The 17,819-nt window shown below is 37.4% G+C and overlaps 1 long non-coding RNA gene and 1 pseudogene across 1 annotated transcript; one reads left to right on the top strand and one right to left on the bottom strand.

Moving 5' to 3' along the window:
• Nucleotides 1–6,531: 6,531 nt before the first annotated feature.
• LOC145134127 (uncharacterized) lies at nucleotides 6,532–8,392 on the bottom strand. The gene is made up of 4 exons (XR_013718936.1): nucleotides 8,059–8,392; nucleotides 7,860–7,951; nucleotides 7,544–7,717; nucleotides 6,532–6,762 (listed from the first exon to the last, which is right to left on the bottom strand). It is a non-coding gene; the product is annotated as an uncharacterized LOC145134127 (long non-coding RNA).
• Nucleotides 8,393–10,243: 1,851 nt separating this feature from the next.
• LOC145130432 (E3 ubiquitin-protein ligase AIP2 pseudogene) lies at nucleotides 10,244–11,308 on the top strand (annotated as a pseudogene).
• Nucleotides 11,309–17,819: the final 6,511 nt, after the last annotated feature.

Below are 17,819 nucleotides of genomic sequence, written 5' to 3'. Positions count from 1 at the left end.
GTATAAAGTCTTCATCTTGATGAGTTAGTTGATAGATCTTTGGATTTTGTCCACTTTTCTCCATGCCTTGTTTCTTTGGAAGGTTAAACTTCATAAAGCTTGCAACTTTATGAATCTCCAGGCCATTTGGAGCATTTGACTCTTTAGATCTGAATTAGATTTGAGTCTTGAGGCCATGCATGGAATCTTGGCCTTTTTGCCCTAGTTTGGCCTAATAAGAGTTCAAGACATGCATCAGACATGCATGTCTAAAAAGCACTGATTTTTATCATGTGTTTGGTGTTGGAGACTCTTTTACAGCTTTTGATCAAGTAAACATATGGATCGAGTGATTATTGCTTAATCCATATAGTTTTTGGGACCTTAAAGTTGAGATCTATACACTTTGGAGGGTTCTATTGGATAAAGTTGAAAACTTTATCCATCTAGACCTTATTATGGACCAGATCTGAGTTGGAGGTCATTTAGAATCGAGGAAAATGGTTGAATGCGTTAAGCTGCTGAAAACCTTGTTACCACGGCGTGGTGGCGAGGTTGGTCGCGACTATCTTGACGTTTCGGCACCACGACGTGGTAAAGGGCTACCACGACGTGGTGGTCAGCTGAGTTGGCTCTTATTGACTTCTTGACCTAGTTTGTGTTGGATTAGTGTCTAAGTCCATAACTATATTTGGTATGTACTTGACCCGGTTTGGCATGGTCCTTTTGGGTTGCCTTCACCAAAGCAACATGACAGGATGATTTATGAAGAGAGAGAAAGAGGATATTATGGTTTATTAATATATTATATGAATAATATATTAAAGGAAAACCATATTATTTGATTAATATTAGTAAAGAATTAATTATGTGGATAAAAGAGATTAATTAAATAAAGGGGACTGGAATTGCAATTATTGGATAATTGATTTGTGGGCTATGGATCCTTAGAAAGGAGGTGGACGAAATCAAGAAGGGAAGCCCATTTGAAATCGTCCAAGAGGCCTCATTCTGGAAGGTTCTAATGGACAACTTAGGGCCTAAGCTATCCAGTTAGGGTTTTGAATGAAACCCTAATAGCACACCTATATAAAGCACCCTAGGGCTTCATATTTCGGCTACCACTTGTTCCTAAGAGTCCTAGAGCCGAATTTGGAGCCTCCATACTCTCTCTTCAAGATCCTCCTCTTGCCTTGGTGTTTGTAAGCCATTAGAGGCATCGCATTTGAGGTGCTAGGTTCTCACAAGCTCTTGAAGTTGAAGATTCTTGCTACAAATAAGAGGTAACATTCTTACTTGGTAATTTATGTAGATCTCAAGTTTTGTAGTATGCTAGATTAGGGTTACAAGCCTTGGATGAATTGTACAATAGAGAAACCTAGATCCAAGCTTTAGGGTTTTTGCATGTGCACATAGAAATGTTCTTTTGTGTAAAACCCATCAGTGGTATCAGAGCCTAGGATGGTTTTTCTAATGTATTTGATGCAAAAGTTATGTTTTCAAGCTGAAAAAAAAAATCGTTTTTTGCTTCTGCCTGGTCACCACGAGGTGGTGCCGGGTCAGATGAATTATTTCGGGATTTTTACCTATTTTGAGTTTGGATAATTACCAAAATTGTTTTTGATTAATAAAATCTGATTTTTATTGATATATTGTGATTATCCTTATCAAAATAAAAGATAATTATCAATTAATTGGATAATTATTGCATGATATGATAAACCTTAATTATTTGAATTATTTGATTCGGTTATCTTGCATGAAATTGGATTATGTCAAAATTAGATAATCACCAATTAATTGTTTAATTATTATTATTTGAATTTTGATCTAGATAGTTTTGAAATGTTTCAAAACTTGCCATCAAGTTTTGGAATTTAATTTTTTGGATTAAAAGTTTAATTTTGAAATAAGTAAATTCCAAACCCTAGAATTTTACAAGTTTAAAATTCACCTTATACTAGTATAATATTATAAGAATCATTTTTATATATGTATAAGATAAGTGTCATTCTTACCGTTAGTAGGCCTCATTCACGAAGCGGATCTATAAGAGGGTTATAAGGTTATGGCCTATAAAATGGCCGTTTAATGGGTGTCCACTCTCACCCACCGCTTCCTTGATTGGTGGAGGGTCGTTAGCCGAACGGGTGGGATAGGGCAACCTAATTCCTCATTAAAAGTATAATGATTAATAAAGTAACTAAATGTTTTTATAAAATTCCCAATCTTAGTTACTTTAGGAAAAATGTGAATTTGATGCTATTCCATGGAATTACACTTTGTACCCTTGCTAAGACGTTAGTGGAGCGTGTGTGGTCAACCGACACACTAATTTGGCTCTAAGAAAAGGTGGCAAATGGTGACTCGTTGTTTGTCATAGATCAATGGAGCGTGTGTGGCTAACCGGCACATTGATTAGGTGACTGTAACATCGAGGGCACCAAGTACATTTGCATGGTTATTCACACCTTGTTTGTGATCATCGGTATCCCAACCACAAACTTAAAGGGCATGTCGAGATTTAAACATGCCATTGAAAAGTTCAATGAATCTCAAAAGATCTAAGAGTTTCAATACATTTAAAACCTAATTGTTTTTGCTTTTCATGGTGGAAGTTAGTGAATCGTCATTCACTTACCTTCAAATTATTTGCAATTTAAATTACGACATCCCTCTTTTAAGTTTTAAATAATATTGTTGGATCCTAGCCCTAATTTCTCATTTGGGTGTTTAATTGGGGATTCTTATCTAATCAAACTTTGTCTCTTTTCTGTTTCAGATGTCGAACTCGAACAACAACGCTTCTGGTTCTTCTGGCTCGTTCTCACTCATGAATTTGTGTGGTAGGGCGATATTTGATGGGTCCAATTTCAATGATTGGATCCGCAACATTCGAATGGTCACCCGTTACGAGGACAAGGAGTATGTCCTCGACGAGAAGCTCAAAGAAATCAACGTTAACATTGCTACTCCCGAGGAGATCGCTGGCTTTGAGGCCCATGAGCGTGATGCTACGAAATTCCATTGCATCATGCTCACAACTATGACTGAAGAACTCCAGAAGTCCTATGAGGACTTATATCCATATGAGATGCATCAAGATTTGCTGGACCGGTACCACCAAAGCGCTAGGCAGGAGAGGTACGAGATCATCACTTCGATGATCACTACCAAAATGGGGAACGGAGAGTCCCTTACTGCTCATCTGCAGAAAATACAAAGATATGTTGATCTCATGCTGAAGTTAAATGTTAACTTCGATGAAGAGCTGACAATCGACATCCTTGCCTCCGTGATACAACCAGTTCCGCATGACCTACCACATGAACAAGGAGGAGGTCACCTTGAGCAAGCTTCAGGGCTTATTGAGGAGTGTTGAGAGCAACCTCAAGGATAAATCTGTTGCATTAACTACCTACTGTTGCCCCTGTCTTGGCTATTGGGCAGGGAAAGGGTAAGAAGAGGAAGGCTCCTTCCAAGAGCCACCATAAGGGAAAGTCCCAAGATGGTTCCTCTTCTAGTGGGACCAAAGTTGGTTCTGCTGCACCCTATTCCAACCCGAAGGATGCAGAGTGCTACTACTGCCACGAGAAAGGGCATTGGAAACGAAGCTGCCCGAAGTACCGGCAAGATATCAAGGATGGAAAGATCAAGCCATCCTACACAGGTATTTACACTATTCAATCTAATGATTCATCACATGCTATTTCTTGGGTACTTGATACAGGATGTGGTTTTCACATTTGTTCTAATTTGCAGGGCCTAAGAGGAAATAGGGATGTGGAGCATGGAAAGATAAACTTCATCATGGGGAACAAAAGATCGTCGCCTGTCACCAAGATTGGAGTTTACTCTTTAGTGCTTAGTAATGGATTAGGACTAGATTTAAATAACTGTTGCTATTCGCCAGAAGTAGCAAGAAACATCATTTCTTTTCATGGTTTGTATAGACAAGGATTTAGATATTCATTTTATAATGAAAAGGGTTCTATTAATGCTTATCTTAATGGTGTTTTCTATTTTGAAGCATTGCCTTGTAATGGAATATATGAAACTGTGATGGTTGTAGACAACTTAGAAAATGATGTGTTGCATATCGATTCATCCAATAGTTTGGACAAAGCATGCTTGTGGCATTGTTGTCTTGGACATGTCAACAAGAAGCGCATAGCCCAACTCCAAAAGGATGGAGTGTTGGAATCATTCGAACTTAGGGACGATGACGTATGCGAATCTTGTTTACTTGGAAAGATGAACAAATCACCCTTCACTGGTACTTGTGAAAGGGGTGAGGGTTTATTGGATCTCATACACACCGATGTGTGTGGGCCCTTTAGATCCACCACAAGGGATGCAAGCTGCTTCTATGTGACTTTCACCGATGATTATAGCAGATATGGGTATATCTACTTAATCAAGCACAAGTCAGAAACCTTTGAAAAGTTCAAAGAGTTTAAGCAGGAAGTGGAGAATCAGTTGGGCAGGAAAATCATGATGTTTCGATCCGATCGAGGTGGAGTGTACCTTAGTCTTGAATTCCACGACTACCTCAAGGAATGCGGAATAGTTTCGCAATTGACGCCACCTAGGACACCGCAGTTGAATGGTGTAGATGAGAGGCGTAATCGAACCTTACTCGACATGGTTCATTCCATGATGAGTTGTGCTTTGCTACCTATCTCATTCTGGGGGTATGCCTTAGAGACTGCCGCCCATATCCTTAAGCTAGTCCCTACAAAGACGGTTGCCAAAACACCTCACGAGATGTGGACGGGGAAAGCTCCCTCGTTGGCACATATCAAGGTTTGGGGTTGCGAGGCTTTCGTAAGACGAGAGACTCACGACAAGCTCGAACCTCGTAGTGAGCGGTGTATTTTCATCGGCTACCCGCATAAGTCCTTTGGATATCTCTTCTATAGACCGAGTGACAATGTTGTCTTCGTTGCGAGGAGAGGGGTTTTCCGAGAGCGAGAACTCATAAGCCAAGGGGACAGCGGGAGGCAAATCAATCTTGAAGAACTTCAAGAATCAAACGATGAAGGAACCTCTAACACTGGCGTTCAACATGAGGAGGAAACTCCTGTTGAACCGATTGACGAGTCCTTACCTCTTAGACGTTCTGAAAGAGTTAGCGTTCCACCCCATTTTTATGGTTTCCATATTACTACTGAAGGGGAGACGTTTATTAGTGATAGAACACTAGTAAATTTGGATGAACCTAACAGCTACAAGGAAGCCATGGCAGGCCCGGGGTCTGCGAAATGGAAAGAGGCTATGGACAGCGAGATTCAGTCCATGTATGACAACCAAGTTTGGAATTTGGTTAAGAATGTGCCAGGTCGTAAGACGGTCGGGTGGAAGTGGATCTTCAAGAAGAAGACCGACATGGATGAGAAAGTGCACACTTATAAGGCGTGATTGGTTGCGAAGGGCTTTACTCAAACTCCTGGCACTACAAGAAAAATGACTTACAGTCACACCATAAAAGTGTGACCATATGCGTATAGTGACATTTTATTTTTGTTCACTAAAAGTGTGACGGAAGGTGACGCCATCGTATCGGTCTTATGGTCACTTTAAAATGTAGTGTCCGTATGATATGAAAAAATGTGACCGTATTATAAAAGTGTGGCTAATGGGTAGGAAATTTTGTTGCTAAAATCAATCATTTTATCCAATATTGTGACGTTAAACCATTAGTGGACACATTTATTTAGTAATTGTAGTGACTGTATATCACCAACTTGCGACATGCATGTTGTTTTAGTGTGGTGTTTTACTAATATATTGTCACACAGTTTAAAGTTTATTAAGACTATTCAGTATCTTTTGTAAACATGTAATTATGGTGAACATCACAATGTTCGCTAAATGGTCACATGTAATTAATTTCATAAGTGGCGATTTACTAATAATTAGTCACAAAAATAATATTTTATTGTGACTATTGTCTATCGTATAGAAACAATAGATGAACATGACTATTGTCTTCCATATTGGCACATTATATGTATATTAACATGTCGTTTGGTTTATATTCTGACACACAAATATTATCTACACACAAATATTATCTAAACATGACGATATATTAATTATTAGTCACAGAGTATTGAATTTAGTGAAATGTGATTTATTTGACACATTATTTTTTTCGATGTTGTTATTGGTTAAGTTATCGTCACAAAAACTTAAGAAAAACATGATCTTAAAACCCATGTAGACACATATTTAGTTTAGATCATGGTTATTGTTAACCATTTAGCCACATGTCAAAAATAATGTAAAGTGACTATTGTATAATTTTAGAGACATTGAAAAACTTAAAAACATGGCCACATTTATATTATAGACACAAGAACAATTTGAAGTGTGATTATTGTTTAACATTTAGTGACATTAATTCAATTTTTTATTGTTACGTTTGCTATATTTCATACACATCAAAACAATATAAATGAAAGTAACCATAAATCAACAATATGAAACGATAAAAAGAAATCAATATTATTAATAATTGAAATACAAATCCATACATAAAATCCCTAATTAAAATAACAAAAAGAACTTGTACTTATAACAAGTCTAAAAATATGGTAAAGAAAACAAAAAAAACATAAGCCAAAAGTATTGAACTTCCTACATCTAATAACCATTTATCCTTCTGAAAAATTTCCTTAATGCAAATTGTGATAGAAAATATCAAATGAGAACACTCCTTTTCGTAGATACTCATAATCTGTATCTCTTAACTCTAGGGCTTCATATATGCTAATATGCCTGTGAATAGAAAATAGAAATAAACCATTTATAAGTCGAATCATACATGATCTTATAAAAAGAATCTATAAGGAAGCACGTTTTTGTATCAATTATTTATTAGTATACTACATGCATAACATATACTATCAAGAAACCAACAGAAACCACACTATAATACCTGTTAAAGCAGAAGTAGGCGGTATGTCTGCAGCTCTGGCCAATGTTCCATTAGAGGGTGTAATATGAACTTAAAATTTGGAAATATTAAATATTAATATCAATTTCCACTTGGTTTAGTTTAACAACACCAACATCAACATCAACATCAATATATTATCCAAATTACATATAATACATACATATAGTTTCCAAGTTACAAAACCATACAACCAACCTATCAATCTACTACTGCATCAAGTTTTAACTCCTTGGACCTAGACCTACAGTGGTTAATCCCTATTGAACTGGGTTTTATAGCAAAAAAGAAAAGAAAAAAAAAACAGTGGGACCAATATTGTTTTGTTAGATCGTGTTTCAACCAGTTCTCAAAAAGAATCATCAGCAGTAAATAACAAGGTCCAATTCCATATAATAAACAACTCCAAATCCCTGTACAAACATCTCCAAGAAATCAAACCAAACTAGGGCTTGCTCTTTTAATTTCCTTTTACCAAATCAAGAACTAAATAATTGAAATTTCATAATGAATATTGACCTATGATTTTCAGTGGCAGAAGTCAACATATAATAACACCTAAATTATATTAGATATCTTAAGATTATGTGTGATATTACAAACCTTGAAATCTAAGACTTGGAGAATCTTACATCGTCATCACAGAGTTAAAGCCAGGAGTACCCATACCAAATCAACATTTTTAAAACCTTGGAAACAGCCATACGACAAATTCTAGGAGGTGTCGATCACGCTGAAGTTAAGGAAGCAGAAGTTTCCGCAAGACAGAGGTTGCACCTAATTCCAAAATTAACTAAAGTCAGGAAAAAAGAAGAGTTAAATGACATTTCCCTATTAATTGAACTTTGATTGCTAAAGAATCAGAAGATCTAGGGTTAAATTTGTGATGAAGGATTAAAAGGGATTATTAAATTCATACCAACAACCTTGAGTGCGTAACACCAAATCGATGGATCGGACTCCGATAGGCTGGACGAGAAATTATCGATAGAGCAAGTTCCTCTCAAATTTCTGGTGACAGACGACCCAATTCAGAAGTATGGCAGACTATGTAAGAGAACATCAAGCATGTTAAACCACATAACTAAGAACAAATGCAAAGGAATCTGAATTATTACATGAAAAGGTACTCACAAGTTCTTAAGAAAGGCCATCAGTTTCGAATGATTTATAATGATTCCTCCTTGTTTTCCCCTTTCCTGAAACCCTAACAACATCACCAATTGGTTTTGCATCTTCCACAGGTACTTCTTCTTCCTCATCGTCTTTTGGTGGCGGGGAAACTTCTTTCTCGTCCTCTTCATCGTCCTTGGGGTTTTTATTGTCCTGTTTAGAGGTCGAAATCGACTCATCCAAAGATCAATCAGAAATCAAATGTGTGAGAAGCGAGGTCACGGTGTGTGGACCGACAATAGGTGTTGTCGGTGTAGGTTAGAAAGAAGATAAAGGGTAGGGAAGAGAGGGATGAGCGTATTAGGTGTGTTTAAAATGGAATTAGGTCTAGAAATAGGGAAAATTGAAACTGGGAAGGGGGAAATGAAAATGAGAGCGGCAACCTAAAATTATCAAGTTTAATTTTGAAAATTTATAAAAACCTAAAATTTTCATACTCTCAAACTTAAAATTATGGTATTTAATTTTGAAAATTAATACAAAAACTAAAATTCTAAAACTCTCAAAGTTTATGTTGATATATATTATTAAATAAATTTTAAATAAATTAACCGTAATATATATATATATATATATATATATATATATATATATATATATATATATATACACACACACACACACACACAAGACACATAAATAGAGATTATACTTTTATTGTGATTAAAAATCAATTTCAAATGGGTTGGGGTAGGGATAGGTGTGCAGGTGGGTTAATGCTGAAATATTGTATATATATATATATATATATATATATATATATATATATATATATATATATATATATATATATATATATATATATATATATAACTTAACTTGAAGGGTCAAATATGACAATGAAACGTAAACCATATTTATAGAGTAATACAAGTAGTTGTTGGTGTGAGTGTAAGGGTGGGTGAATGAGTGGGGTTGGTTGGTGTAAGGGTGGGGTGGGAATGTAGGTGTGGCTATGGGTATGTGTGTGGGGAGGGTGGTAGGTAGTGATGTATGGGTTACGTCTATCCTATGGAAGTATGAGGCGAGTCAGAGGTGGGGCAGGTAGGTGGTGTATGGGTCAGGCATGTGGATGGGTGGTGTAGGTTATATAGGGTGAGGGTGGGTGGGTGTGGGAATATGGATGTGGATGTAGATATGGGGTGATGTGGTGGTATGGGTATGGGTGGGGGTAGAGTTGGGTTGATGAGTAGGAGTTAGTGTGTGTGGTGTTGAGGTGGAGTGGGGTAGGCGTTAGTGTGGGGGTGTAGAGGTGGTTGAGGTGGAAGTGAGCCTTTGCTTATAAGTCGATGCCCTAAGTATTCCTTATGCCTTATGTCATAAGCTATATTCCCTAAGACCTAAGTTTTGACACTTAAGCCTTAAGACTTAAGCCACAAGACATAAACCATGAGGCATAAGCTATAAGCAATAAACCATAAGTCATAAGTTATAAACCATAAGTTAAACCCCATAAGCCCTGAGCCCTAAGTCATACTATAAAGTCCTTATGACCTAATCCCTAAGTGCTAAGCCATAAGGCATACGCCTTAACTCATATGACCTAATCATAATCCTCATGCCACAAGCCTTTAATCCTTAAGCCATAATTTCTAATATCCAAGCCATAAGCCATAATATCCAAGCCGTATGCCCTACGCTATACGTCATAAGCCTTAATCCATAAGCTATAGGCCATAAGGCCTAAGGCCTAAGCCCTAATACATAAGCCATAAGCCGTAATACCTAAGTTATGAGCCTTAAGCCTTAAGTCATAAGTCATCACTCATTATCCATTTGGCCTGCCCTAGGCTAACCTAAATCATAAGTCATAATACATAAGCCATAATACATAATCCATAAACCCTAACTTATATGTATTAAACCATAAGGCATCAGCTACGCCCAAATTCATTTTCCCACTATAATCGACAACATACACTGCCACCAATTGGGCGTGTGTGTTCGCTAAATTCAGTAGGAAAAAGATAGGAGAGATGAGATTAAGAGAAGAGAGGATGAGGAAACAAAAGAAATCAAGAGAGAAATATATAGATTTAAAAGGAGAAAGAACAAGATCGGTGAGGGGAGGAGGCAGCGCCCACCAGTACTACTGTGGAGGTCGACCCACAATGACAAAAGTGATCTCTGATCCATTAATTTTACCCTTTCGCTTCCCCTTCTCTTCGTAAATCGGTAAGTTAAACATTAAAAATTTCTTTTGCAGATCAATATCTATTATCGTTATTTTATTTTTGTCTGTTTATATTGAAATTGCGTGGATTTTAGCTTACATGATATTCAGATAATGATCAGGCTTCCTCTTTATCGTTTTCCTTTTTGTTTGTTGTAATCTGTTTTAACGAAGTAACGACTTTGCGTTTGAAATCTACACAAATCAATGATGAAACAGTATTATGATGTTCGATCAAGATTAAGCTCCATGACATGAGTATGAACTATGAACTAATGATCACTACATGAACCTTCAATTCGCTTTAGTTGTAATCAAGGTTTGATGATCAAGTTACCCTTAGGAAAAGGTTTAAGAACTTTAGGCCTTTAGTCGAATATAATCAATGGACTGAAAAAATGCATCTTTCATAGCTTTTGATCTATTACTTATAAAAAAGTTATGGATGCCATAGTTTTTCACAGTCATATCTTGTGTTGCAACCATATTAAAGACAAGATACACCTCACCCGGATTTTGGAATGTTGGATTAGGGCTCTTTCTAGAAGATGAACAAATGGTGTCTGAATGTTCTGAAAAGCAACATCTGAAGACTTGCATAGTTAACTGGTTCTTGATAAATTTTATATAGATTGGTCACTTCTAAGCAAGGGTAAAAAGGTCATTTATTGAAGGGTATTTGTTTGAAGAACATTTAACTATGGACCAAGAGCCTCCACAACCTCAGTGGTTGGTCCACCTTTTTCAGTGGGACAAAAAGTTACATATTTTGTCTGGTTGATATCGGTCTTAGTCCCAGTCCAATGCATGACAAACGGAGTTTACGACTCTCATGTTGTGTTTGGTCCAGGGGAGGGGCATAATAGTAAATTTTTATTGATGTTTGTATACAGTTTCCAGAAGGGGATTCAACAGCGAGAGCACCACCAACAAGTAAAGAGGTGGTTGCAAAGCTTCCGGTTATTGTTATTACAAATGAGATCTTGGCCAAGTTGGAGTTTATTAGATATATGTACTTATAACATTTTAGTAATTGTTTCTATTCTTTTAATTGTACTATTTCAAGGACACATTGCTGCCAATTCATGTTTGATACTGTTATAACACTTATTTTTTACTCAAATGACAAAAAATGACGATGTACTTTTGTTAATCTCTTTTTACCATATTATACCATCAAACTTTTCTGTTGTAATGCTGTTATAACACAAAATTAAATTTTTTTAGTTTTTTACTGTAATGGTGGATGACATGTTATAACATAAACTGCATATTATAGCAATGTACTTTCGTTATGCAATGTTAGAAAAAGTTGTATTCTTTTCATTTATTTATCATACTTTTCTGTTAAAGAAAGTTGAATTTTTTTCATTTTTTAATGGTGTATGATCTGATGCAATTAAAAGAATACATGACAAAAGGGGCAATTTGGACCTTTATTATGGCTCTTGCCGAAACTACACCATTCAATATAACTATATTGTTATTTTTGTAAAATGGCATGATTGACCTTTTTGTTCATTATTAATTATGCCAAATGATATCAAGGAAAAAAATGGTCATTTTTACCAGTCGTCCAAAATGTCTAAAATTTTCATTTTTGGAATAATAACTTAACCAGGAAACAATTTCAGTTTTACAGCAACAAATTTTCATTTTATGAAGACTATTATTTAAACTTCCAAATACAATAGTACAACCAGAATGAACATTACATAATTATAGTAACATATTCAATGAACGACCCCTAATTATACCGATAAGACATTATTGTTCTTTTATAACTATATTTACATATAGACACATATAATAGCTGTAATCATAACTAAATGCTACCTACACTCATAATATTTGTTTCTTCTCAAAGCCAATTCATCATATTTTGACACACATAATAAAAGGTACATGGCCATAAATAACCAATACTAACTTGTTTTCTTTTCTTGCGTTAACTAAGTACAACTAGTACAGAACCGCCCTATGGACACACAAATATTTAGTGTGGCCATATGTATCACCTTTTAGCTACTCCGTCTATTATGTGGCTAAAAAGGCACCAGGTTATAGACACACATACAACTGACTCATGTCACAATATGTTTATCTACTGTCTCTCATAAAAAAGTATGACAATCTTAATCGATACCTATGGCTGATTGTGACCTATGGCCTTAGTGTTCGAGTGTGACTAATATTTGTCACATTTGGTATAATTAAGTGTGGTTAAAGTTTTGATTATCTATATAATGGCCACACAAACTAATTTAAATGTATCCAAAAACAGTCTCTATATTTTTTTAGTAACCTTTGGCCACACTTTTTATAAAAAGTGTCACAGGCCGTTTTTCGGAGAGTGTGACCGTAGGTCTTTTTTGTACTAGTGTGGAGTTGACTATGCTGAGACCTTCTCACCAGTTGCGAAGATAAAGTCTATTAGGGTGATGCTAGCCATAGCTGCGTTTCATGACTATGAAATATGACAGATGGATGTCAAAACCGCTTTCCTTAATGGGAAGGTGGCTGATGATGTTTACATGAGTCAGCCAGAGGTTTTTGTCGATGCAAAGCACCCTAATAGAGTGTGTAAGCTTGAGAAATCCATTTATGGATTGAAACAAGCGTCTCGCAGATGGAATCTTTGTTTCGATGAGAAAGTCAAAGAGTTTGGCTTTCTACGAAGCGAGGATGAATCTTGTGTATATGTTAAATCCAGTGGGAGTATAGTAAGCTTCCTCATACTGTATGTCGATGACATACTGCTCATAGGAAACGACATCCCAACCTTGCAGGAAGTTAAGTCCTGGCTTGGAAAGTGCTTCGCTATGAAGGACCTCGGAGAGGCTGCCTATATTATAGGAATAAGGATAGTGAGAAACAGGAGTAAAAGACTAATAGGACTTAGTCAGAATACTTACTTGGACAAGGTACTAAAGCGTTTTAGTATGGAGAATTCCAAGAAAGGGGAGTTACCGATCCAAAGTAATGCCAAATTGAGTAAGACTCAAAGCCCGAGTACCGAAGTCGAGATAGCAGAGATGAGCCGAGTACCTTACGCTTCCACAGTTGGCTCGATCATGTATGCTATGACTTGTACTCGCCTTGATGTGACCTTCTCTTTGAGCATGGTCAACAGATATCAAGGGAACCCTGGCAGAGCACAGTGGACCACAATTAAGAATATTCTTAAGTACCTTCGGAGGACCAAGGAATGGTTTCTAGTCCTCGGTGGGAGTGATGAATTAAGGGTGCGAGGGTATAGTGACGCCAGTTTTCAGACCGACCGAGACAACTACCGTTCTCAGTCGGGCTGGGTCTTTACCCTGAATAGAGGAGCACTAACTTGGAAAAGTTCCAAGCAGGAGACTGTAGCTGATTCAACTTGCGAATCAGAGTACATAGCGGCAAGCGAAGCGTCAAAGGAGGCGATATGGTTGAAGAACTTCATTGGAGACCTTGGAGTTGTGCCAACCATAAAGGAGCCCATGGAAATTTTCTGTGATAATGAAGGAGCGGTTGCCTTAACCAAGGAATCGAGGGATCATCGTAGATCTCGACATATCGACAGGAAATATCATTTTATTCGACATCGGGTGGAAGAGGGACTCCTCGTAGTGAAGAGGGTATCATCAGAAGATAACCCAACAGATCCCCTTTACGAAGGGACTGAGTAGGGTTAAGCACTTGCAGCATGCTAGGAGCATTGGGTTGAATGACGATATTAGTTTTGATTAGATAGTTTAGAAACGGGTAATAGATAAATTGTAATTAACATTTGATGATTAATAAATGAGTATTATTTATAAGTAAAGTTACTGTCTTGTGTTAATTATTTACCTATTGTTTCACTTTGCATGTTTTGACTTCCTGAATAATAAGATTATTTGAACTGTCCACAGTCGTTCATATGTTGGAAGTAGATATGAAAGAAGACTGTCATGAATTGGCTTGTAGATTGTCTAAAGTGTATTAGACATAGCAAAGGTTTGCTGCAACGTTCATGAGTGCTTATGAATTAAGATTTGAGCACTGGAATAAACCCGCACTTATTTGTATCACTTCATGAAATTTATCACGAGTGATCGCAAGACGATAATATCATATAGTCTTTAAACCTAGATATATGGTTTATTGTTTGCAAGTTGGTTGTGCATTGATATTGCCTAAACGCATCAGTAACTTGATGTTATAAAACGCATTGTTGTGTATGATTTGATGAGTGAATAGTAAATGCATATAAGTCGAAGTTTATCTGTTCCTTTTATCCTAAGAGGGTAAAAGCAATTTCTGGGCCCCTCGATGATTTGGTTTGACTTATGTGTCGGGCTTGGTCAGGACTAAGTTGATGTGTTCAATTAAGTTCTATGTCAGACGAATCAGAGATCGAGAAACAAATTGCTGGACAATAAGTATGACTATGTTCCATGTAATTGTCCGCACGATATCTTGAGAACGGAGGACTATACGATCCCTTATCTATAGGACAAGTTACTAATCAGAGTTGACAGTGGATTTTGAGAGCTACGATTGCTAATCGGATCCTGAAGTCGTACTTGCAAATTTAGTTATTAGACTTATCCAAGTGGGAGACTGTTGGATTAGTGTCTAAGTCCATAACTATATTTGGTATGTACTTGACCCGGTTTGGCATGGTCCTTTTGGGTTGCCTTCACCAAAGCAACATGATAGGATGATTTATGAAGAGAGAGAGGATATTATGGTTTATTAATATATTATATGAATAATATATTAAAGGAGAAATCATATTATTTGATTAATATTAGTCAAGAGTTAATTAAGAATTAATTATGTGGATAAAAGAGATTAATTAAATAAAGGGGACTGGAATTGCAATTATTGGATAATTGATTTGTGGGCTATGGATCCTTAGAAAGGAGGTGGATGAAATCAAGAGGGGAAGCCCATTTAAAATCGTCCAAGAGGCCTCATTCTGGAAGGTTCTAATGGACAGCTTAAGGCCTAAGCTATCCAATTAGGGTTTTGACTGAAACCCTAATAGCACACCTATAGAAAGCACCCTAGGGCTTCATATTTCGGCTACCACTTGTTCCTAAGAGTCCTAGAGCCGAATTTGGAGCCTCCATACTCTCTCTTCAAGATCCTCCTCTTTCCTTGGTGTTTGTAAGCCATTAGAGGCATCACATTTGAGGTGCTAGGTTCTCACAAGCTCTTGAAGTTGAAGATTCTTGCTACAAATCAAAGGTAACATTCTTACTTGGTTATTTATGTAGATCTCAAGTTTTGTAGTATGCTAGATTAGGGTTACAAGCCTCGGATGAATTGCATGTACAATAGAGAAACCTAGATCCAAGCTTTAGGGTTTTTTCATGTGCACATAGGAATGTTATTTTGTGTAAAACCCATCAGTTTGACCCATGGGGGTATTTTGGGTATTTTGGATTATGTTTTAGAATTGGTATGTTTTATGGTTAGGTATCCGTTAGAGCTGAGATTAGGAGTCGGGACCTCATCAGCTTTTGTCTAGTTTGTCAGGTGAGTTTTCCTCATTGTATCTGCAGGTCGAAGGCACCAAGGCTGGCCCATTGGATTAGATATCCTGTTATGTGATAGTATGTTATCGTGTTGTAGTGATATGTTAGATCGTTATCCTGGTATATAGGATGATGCTATGCTTAGTGATCTGTAGATCTGCCTGATTGTCTATTGATTGGTTATATATGTGTTTATCGGTTATGTATATGTCGATATGTTGTGTGGTTGGGTTGAGGCAGACTGGTGTAGATTGAAGGCCAAGAGACCTAGGGCGTCTCGAATAGACTTTAGGGCAAAGAGGCGTACCAGTCAGGTCGAAGGCCCAAAGAACAGTCCAGATAGGCTGAAGGCATGGTGAGGCGTAACTGTCATGCTGAAGGTTCTGAGAGCATTTCAGAGAGTCTGTAGGCCGGTTCGGCGTTCCAGTCAGGCTGAAGGCTCTGTGTGCATGTTGTTTGTTATTATGTTTATGTGGTGGTACGTTGGGTGAACTCACTAAGCGTTGGCTTAAAGTTTTGGGTTATGTTTCAGGTACTTCGGATGATTGCGGGAAGGCGAAGGCGTGGCCGTACACATCCTCTTGTTTATGAATTATGATTTTGGGTGACTCTGATGTTGGAAAATGTTTTGAAAACTATTTTGTAAACATTTTATGAATTTGGGTTGATTTAAAAAGTTTAAATTTATTGTGATTTTTATAGATGTTACAAGTTGGTATCAGAGCCTTGGTTTGAGTGAATTGAAGGACGAATCGTGTAAATCCAGTCTCAAACTAAGGAAAAAGGTTTTAAAAATGAATTTTAAATTGTTTTCGAAATAATTAAAGAGGAGGCGATGTATACGATCAGTTGGAGACAGTAACTAGACCCCAAATTACCACAATGTTATTTGATATTGTGATATGTTAGAACAACATGCTAGTGATACGCTTGGGATCTTCAGAAATTGCATGATAGAATTTCCTGATTATATGATGCCTGATAGCCTAGGGTTCTTCCTTATATGAAATTGACATCATTACTGTAGTTGCTTAGTGTATGCATCATAGTTGTACATAACAAAGATTTTATAGCCTGGGAATGTTTTATTTAGCCTTATTTCCTGTTCTTGTTTGATGAAGGGCTTAGGGTAGAATCAGGTATTTGACTGTCTATCAGATCTAGTGTTATGTATGATTAGCATACACGAGTGTTGCAGGGTTGGTGGAAGTTTCATGGATAAGTTGTGTGGGATCTGCCGGCCAGTTTTGTAATGTTTAACCTTCTTCTAGGAAGTAAGGATAGAGGATATGTGTAATTAGTGAGTATTGTTAGGTTTGTGGTGATGATCCTCTAAGACAAATACGGGTAGGTGCAAAAGGTAGTATGGGCCCATATTACTGGAAGCACAGGACCCGTCGCGTAGCGGGGAAGTCACAACCCCTAGGGCTTTATTGGGAGGTGGTTCCCGTGGTATGATATGCGTTTTATCTGATATCTCCATGGTTTATTTTCATTATGGTGGTTACGAGACGATCTGAGACAGGATCCGGATCAGGAGTCGGGACAGGTGGCCAGGATGGGTCGGGATTGCCTGAGGATCGGATTAGGGAGATTATGTGAGAGAAGGTTGTTTCCATTAATCGGGATCAGATACCAGAGCTATTTGGGTATATCAAGACCGCTATGATGGAGTTATTTGATGACCGATATGCTGCACTTTCGGAGGCTGCTGCTGCAGCCATTGCGGCTGTCGTGATCGGCGCTGGGAGAGCCTTCCAGTATCGGGACTTCAACAATACGAAGCCCCCGACATTTGATGGAGTTCAAGATCCAATCATAGCCATGAGGTGACTGTCTGACATCGAGGGATATTTCTTCACTTGCTTTTGCCCAGCTGACCAGAAGGTCAAGTGCGCTCTAAACCTTTTGCGGTCCAGAGCGAAGGATTAGTGGAGGCTTGTTACTAGCTCGTATTCTTATGAGAAGAGGGCTGCTGTGACTTAGGAGCAGTTCTTAGAGATTTTCTGTTCTAGATATTTTA

The sequence above is a fragment of the Lactuca virosa genome, chromosome 8 (genome assembly GCF_052849685.1).
Source record: "Lactuca virosa cultivar CGN04683 chromosome 8, Lactuca_virosa_CGN04683_v6, whole genome shotgun sequence".
NCBI lineage: Eukaryota > Viridiplantae > Streptophyta > Magnoliopsida > Asterales > Asteraceae > Lactuca > Lactuca virosa.
This window is presented reverse-complemented; position numbering and strand designations above follow the sequence as displayed.